At 45.8% G+C, this 6,932-nt stretch overlaps 1 protein-coding gene across 3 annotated transcripts in view; it reads left to right on the top strand.

The window, feature by feature from the left end:
- Positions 1-2,877: 2,877 nt before the first annotated feature.
- syt1a (synaptotagmin Ia) overlaps positions 2,878-6,932 on the top strand; it is a 195,752-nt gene continuing 191,697 nt past the window's right edge. The window contains exon 1 of one of the 3 annotated variants that reach the window (XM_048268793.1): positions 2,878-3,261. The gene's annotated coding sequence lies outside the window, so the exon portion shown is untranslated. Of the gene's footprint in view, positions 3,262-3,599; positions 3,693-6,932 lie in introns of those variants that run through there. The other 2 variants (XM_048268799.1, XM_048268798.1) reach the window with 2 other exon arrangements.

Here is a 6,932-nt window from a genome sequence, read left to right as displayed (position 1 = left end):
GTGTGTGTGTGTGTGTCTGCGTGCGTGTGTGTGTGTGTGTGTGTGGGTGTGTGTGTGATTCATCAAACATGGTGCCCTTGGTGGGGTCAACTGTGTGGCCCTATCACACTGTGTTTACAGATCCAGAGCATCCTGGGGAGAAGAGCCAGGGAGGGGTGTGTGTGTGTTTGTCAAATTGATGGATGAGTTGACTCATGTGGACCACTCTGCCATGCCATCCTTCTCTACTGTTCACACACACACACACACACACACACACACACAAACACATACACCACCATCACACACACATATACACACAAACACAAAATTACTTATTACTGTTTCTCCATAACCCAATCAGCAGATTTGTTTGTCCAGTTATTGTCCACCCTGAAGGTTGCTGCTTGGTTGCTGGTGGTTGTTTTCAGATGGTGGTGTGCTCTTGTTTGAGCTGATCATTGTGCATACATGTGTTAAACACTTACACACACACACACACACACACACACACACACACACACACACATTCACACACACACCAGAGGATGGCTGTGTAAATTTAAGTGTTACATGTTTTCAGAAATGGGGAACATTGCTGACTCTGCACAATTGTTTGTAATTGAGTTTTTTTCTTGTTTAGCTAATACTGTAAGCCTGACATTCTCAAAAGAAAGTGTCATGTGGTAATTTGGTTTTGTGTGGTGTGTTGAAATGCATCCTGTCTTCAGAAGATTGAAACTGAATGGTGAACCCCACCCTGCTTTGGTGAACATTTTCATGTTTAGGGACTTTCTAGGGACTAGTGTGTGTGTGTGTGTGTGTGTGTGTGTGTGTGTGCGTGTGTGTGTGTGTGCACGCACACACACGCACACACTGAAGACTGGATGACAATTCCTGGCAGTTTCAAGATTACTGTACTACCCCTTAACTCGACTCACAGTTTAACCTTGAAATAGCATTCAATCTGAAACTAGTGAGCTACCTAGCTTACACATGCACATCTCTGGTCTTATTTATAGATTCATATCACACACACACACACACACACACACACACACACATCCATATTCATTTCACTACATCCTGTCAATCTGCCTGAACATAATTCTGTTATGACTAAAATGTTTATTTGTGATTTTTAAATACTTTTTTGTGCATTTGGAGATGTCTCTCTTATCCCTATAAAGACTTAGGGACAAATGATATGAGAGTGTTCCTGATTTGCTTTTTTACCCTTTGTTTTTGTGAGTGTGCTCCTGTGTGTCTTTCCCCTGGAGCCAGATGCCACATCAGTAATGTGACACTGAGCGTTCAGAGTTTGCAGACTTGTTGAAACGGTGGCTTGGAAGCATGTGGTAAAAATGAGCATAAACAGGGAGCATAAACATATATATATATATATATATATGGTCTGTATGTGGTTATATACTGCATACATATAGCTATGCAAAGCAAGGTGCCCCCTGAACCGAGTCTTTATAGGTCTCCACCAGCTCATCATTAGCTCAACACAATAGAGACCCAGTGAAGCATGTTATTCTATGAAAAGTTCAGTCAGGTGTGTGGACTTGAATCACACAGAGTTGTGGGTTCACAGGCGCACTACTTTATATGATGATTCGGAATCATTTTTATGGAGTCAATGTTGTGTATAGTCACTGTCAACTCAAGAGTTTAAGAGGCCTAAAACATGGAGTTGATATTCCAGAATGAACATAAACATAAATACGAAAAATAACATAATTACTGATTAATTAGAATAAGAGAAAAAAAATATCCAGATTGACCTTTGACCTTTACACCTTTGCTTCCCTTTGTGGCAACATTTGATAATGGTAGCTATAGACCCTTTCAACAATAAAAACAAAAACAATGCTTGAACGTTCTATTTGGGCCCCAATCTACTTCCTCTGCATTAAGATAACATATGGAATGTTAAAAAGGAAGCCTTGTGGGGCCAACTATGATGCTGATAATGGAACTCTCTTGAAAGGGTCCATACACTTTTAAAAATCAAAGTATGTTTTGGTCTATCATAATAAATAACTGTGCAACCTACAGTTCAAGTTACACAAAAATATGAAGCTGAATGGTCTTTGGGGATAACTTAATGTGATTTCTTGGTGTTATTCCAGGATACTTCAACATGAAGATAAGCTGGGATGATGGCTAAGTGTACAAGCATCATTGCTTTTCATTTTTACATTGGAGGTCACCACTGGCGTAGAACCACTCTGGTTAATTACGGGTTGCCCTTGTCAGGGTTTGTAGTGCACAGCTATCGATGGGGATTCACAGGGGAAATCATGCCCTCTTATACACGACCGGGTCTGCTTGGACAGCTTTTCCGTGTCCCTGTTTATGTGTGTGTGTGTGTGTGTGTGTGTGTGTGTGTGTGTGTGTGTGTGTGTGTGTGTGTAAAAGCACACCAGGGCTTTGTCATACACACCTGCCCTGCCCTTCCTCAAATCCACTGTGCCCTCAAGCAAACACACACAGAGTTAAGGGCATACATGTTTTGAATGTCCTTGCTTGTCATTGGCCAGACCTCCTCCCCAGAGGGGTGTAAGTCAGGTGGTGTGTGTGTGTGTGGTGTTAATTTATGTGAAGAGGGTCATCTTAGTTGACCACCCGCCTCCAGCAGCAGTCTCCTCAGTCCACACCATCGCCCTCCGCCACCACAATCAGCATCCCTCCCAGCCAATCACGGTCAAGGACTCAGTGATGCAGGCCCCCTCTCAGTGGAGGGATTCCGCAGGAACTGCCGCCTGATGACGCTCTGCTGATCAGCCAAGAGTCTCTCCTCTCTCTCTCTCTCTCTCTCTGTCTTTCTCTCCCTCTCTCTCTATCACGTATCACGTCCCCCTCGTTTTTTTCTCCTCCTCCCATATTTCTCCCTCTCCCCATCTCTCTCTCTCTCTCTCTCCCCATATCTCTCTATCACTCTCTCTCTGTCTCCCACATGGTTCTCGACACGTCCACTGTCTCTTTTTAATGGGGGATCAGACATCGCCACACTGGCATATCCCTCTAGGCTGAGCAGAGAGTACGAGCGGGAGCAGCGCCAGGCAACAGCATCAACAGTCACTTTTTTCTCCTCCTCCTCCTCTCTCTCTCTCTCTCCCTCTCTCTCTCTCTCCCTCGCTCTCCTCAGCACGACTCCACCTCTCCCTGTTCGAGACTCTCCCTCCCTCTCTCTCTCTCTCTCTCCTCCAGATGATCTGTGCTGCCGATGCGTGCAGGGGAATCGCGAGCTCGCAAAGGTACAGGAGTCTCCAGGTAAGCAGACACTCACTCCTGGCATTTTACAAAAGTTGTGGGCAGGTGCGTGAGCTGTTGTTTTTTGTTGTTATTGTTATTATTGGTGCGGGTGTCTCATTGATACAGGAAGCAGGTGGAGATGTTGAGGAGAGTGGGGGAGTAGTCAGTGCCACCTGATTAGCTTACCCCCCTCTTCCCTTGGCGCAGCGCTGGCGTTTTAAATCCAACTCTCGTTTGGCGCCCAATTTGGTGTCATCTGCTGCCAGGGTGGGAGAGTGTGTTCTTTCTGGGTATTTTGTGCAAGAGAGCATGTGTGTGTGAATAGGTGTGTGTGTGTGTGTGTGTGTGTGTGTGCACGCTGTGTGAGGATGAGGAGGAGGGCAGCAGTGGGTGTTATCTCCGTGGCTGAGGCTTGTGAATGAGGTGTGAGAGCGAAAGCCGAGCTGAAGGTAAGTGCTGTGCACGTTTCTGATTACGAATGAGCGACCAAGGGTGTGTGCGTGTGCGTGCGTGTGTGTGTGTGTGTCTGGGGGGTGTATAGAAGGAGGAGGACAGAGAAGTAGGGAGAGAAGGAGAGAGTAGGAGAGAGAGAAAGACAAGCAGTGGCTTTCATCCTGAGAAAGCTAATCCCCTTGCAGCCTCCACCATCAGATAAAGCACTCCATCTGGACTGCTTCTCTCTCCTCCTCTCCCTCCATTTCTCCAAATGTGATAGGTTTATCTTTGGCAAGAGCTGCTCCGAGCAAGAGGAGAGGGGCAGCGCTCACTCTGGAATGTCGGGCAGATGCCAGCTGGCAAAGAGAGGGAGCCTTGCTCTAAGACGCTTTAGGGTGAGACGGTATCGATGTGCTGCCTGTGTCGCTGTGTGGGCAATGAGCAGGAGCTATGCATTTCATCTTTAAATAAACGAGTGCGTGCGGGGAGAAGGAGAAGAAGGGACGGGTGGTGTGTGTTTAGCATCTGCCACGCTCGCGTTAGGAACAGATGCGAGACATGCGAGGAGATTGTGAGAGATAGAATGCTCCTGAGATTTTTACCAACAGTTCTTAATCACCTGCGCCAAAACACCCACCCCCCCTAAAAAAAAACAATATATCTTCCTTTCTTGTTTTTGTGACCACCTTGAGGGCATGGAAGACATTTCTTAGCAGTGGCCTTGCCCATTGCGATCATGTCAAAACACAGCCTCATTAGCACTCGTTGCTAGTCGCTAGCAACGCGGGCAAAAAACCCAACAACAACATAAAAAACAAGGCATTAGCTACCATCCTGCATCGTCCATCCCTCGCCCGACTCACTGATTACCTCATATCTCAGGTGGCCAGATCAGCGGTTGCTATGTAAGCCCGCGGAGAGAGAGAGCACTGCTGGGATTGCTCAGCTGTGGCCCTTGGCTCATTCAATTCCGCGCCGGCCTCCTCAACCGGAATGCATTAGGAGAAGGAGGTGCCCCAGTCAAGCGGTTGCCAAGTGACACCGAGAGGGATCTCTCCTGATACCTGAAATAGGTGATGTTGCCGGCCTGTCGTTGCTATCTGTACTTACACAGACACCAATGTGTCTGTGATGTGCACACTCTTATCTTACGGCTTGGCTCTGAAAGTTGAGGGATTTTTGGCGGAGGAAGTTATTTGTTGTGCTTCTGAATCGCCTCTCATGCATGCATGGTGAAATTTTCAGAGGGAGTAATTTGTTTGTAAAGCGTGTCAGAACATTTCAAATTTGCACGAGCCAGAAAACTATGTCGGAAATGGCAGAGACTTGTAAACAACTTTGCATGAAAGGCATCAAAAGTGTTGGTGGGGGCAGCAGAGGTAGAACCTGTTTGGCTGATGCGGCGTGCCAGATGTTGCCTCCCAAATAAATCATACCCCCTGCTGTTGCCAAGGGTAGCATCGCGCTTCATCATCCTCGTTAAATACCCATTAATGAGAACCAACACAAGCCCAGAGCCTTAAGTGTGACAAGCAATCATCCCGGCTTTCTTTTCAGGCCTTGATTATATTGATGTTGCTTTATTTGTGGGGACATTTTATCATACTGGCTAAATGACTGATAGATTTTTTTCCCTTATTGGTAATGAAAGTGGTTTGAAAGTGCAGGTAAATTGCCATGTGCAGCCAAATTGCAGGTGTCTTGGAAAGAAGATGGAAGAAGCAGGAGCTGGCCAGAGCTGTTGAGAGAAACGAAAATAACAGAGAACGGAAATAGATAAATAAATAAAATACTGTCTTTATTACACAGTGACCTTGCACGGACGTTTGAGCCACGTTTCTCTCTGGCGGTAGGGAGACAAGCCACAGTGACAATCAGTGACATGCCTGCGAAGTAGGCCGAGTGTGGGGTTCCCAATGATGGATGACCCCAGTAACTCTCCCCTCGCTTCCCTTTACTTCCCGCGCCTCCCTCTTAGTCTTGTGTGAAAGACGCACACTGAAGCCTTCACTCTAAACAAAGACAGACAGCACTCAGTCAAAAACACAAATGTAGTGAATACCTTGAACTGTTGCAATTCTGCCATCAATCATTATGTTAAGCCCGGCTACCGACTCTATACACAATGTGATTGAAGCTTCATTTTTCCAGCTCGCAAGCCAACGGAGAGTTGCTGGACTAGCCCGGGAACCAAAAATAAATCCGCTGCCGCTAGGGTGTGTCTAGATTTCTAGGCTAATGTATTGATTCTTTATGCACATATACAGTAGTGAAGTGACCCTGGAACAGCCATCGAAAGCAACAACAAAAACAGAGACACCTAAGGTCAGAGACAGGCTTGCATACTAGTAGCATACATGGGATCAGGCATAAACATAGAATACCACTCACTAGAGCAGGGCGAAACTGCAAGCATTTGCATGAAGGCACACTTGATTGATTGCAAGTCTATACAAATAGAGACAGAAAGGTGGCATGGGTTGGATATTGTTTTACAGTTTAAGTTAAAAGTTGACTGGTATTTTGCAGATGCTTTTATCCAAAGCAACATAGACTCACTGGATCAAACTGTACGGTAATCAAACCCAGGACAACCAATTGTCAGGCCTTTGTACATCATCCTATACTGTTATTTAATATCAACAGCATTGAAGGGAACCTGTCTCAGTGTATCTCAATACTACTGGGCTTCTTCAGCTTAGTGCCCCACCTTTAGAAAGAGTTGCCATGTCTAATTTCCTTTTCTGAGAGCATTTAATGGATGTGTTTTCATTTTAAAAGGTGTTGTTGTCCCCTTTTAGGGCAGGGGCTACAAACAACACGACACCCTCTTAACGCAGACCTCTGGCTGTTTCAAGCACAAAACATGATTTTCACTCTGACCTTGAGAGAGTCTATGGTCTATTAAAACTATTAAGTAATAAATGGACCAGTTAATGCTTCATGTCTCACTTTAAAGGGTGACTGCAAGACATGGAACAACAAAGAAACCTTCTTTGTGATGGAGGGATAGCCTCCATGTTATCATACCCTTCCATGTAGCATGCAATGCAATGCAATGCAACAGATGAGGCCAGTTCAACCACTGGGCATTGATTCTGCCTAGAGACTCAATGACACTGTCCTGATGTAATAGATATCCCTTGGGAGCTGCAGTCAACAGGAAGGAGCGCTCGTTCAATGAGACGACCTTTCCCTGTGCCTGTTTTGCCATGGTGAAGGCGTGTTCCCCCTGTGCCTGGGACCATATGCTA

The sequence above is a fragment of the Alosa alosa genome, chromosome 17, assembly GCF_017589495.1.
Source record: "Alosa alosa isolate M-15738 ecotype Scorff River chromosome 17, AALO_Geno_1.1, whole genome shotgun sequence".
NCBI classification, from domain to species: domain Eukaryota; kingdom Metazoa; phylum Chordata; class Actinopteri; order Clupeiformes; family Clupeidae; genus Alosa; species Alosa alosa.
This window is presented reverse-complemented; position numbering and strand designations above follow the sequence as displayed.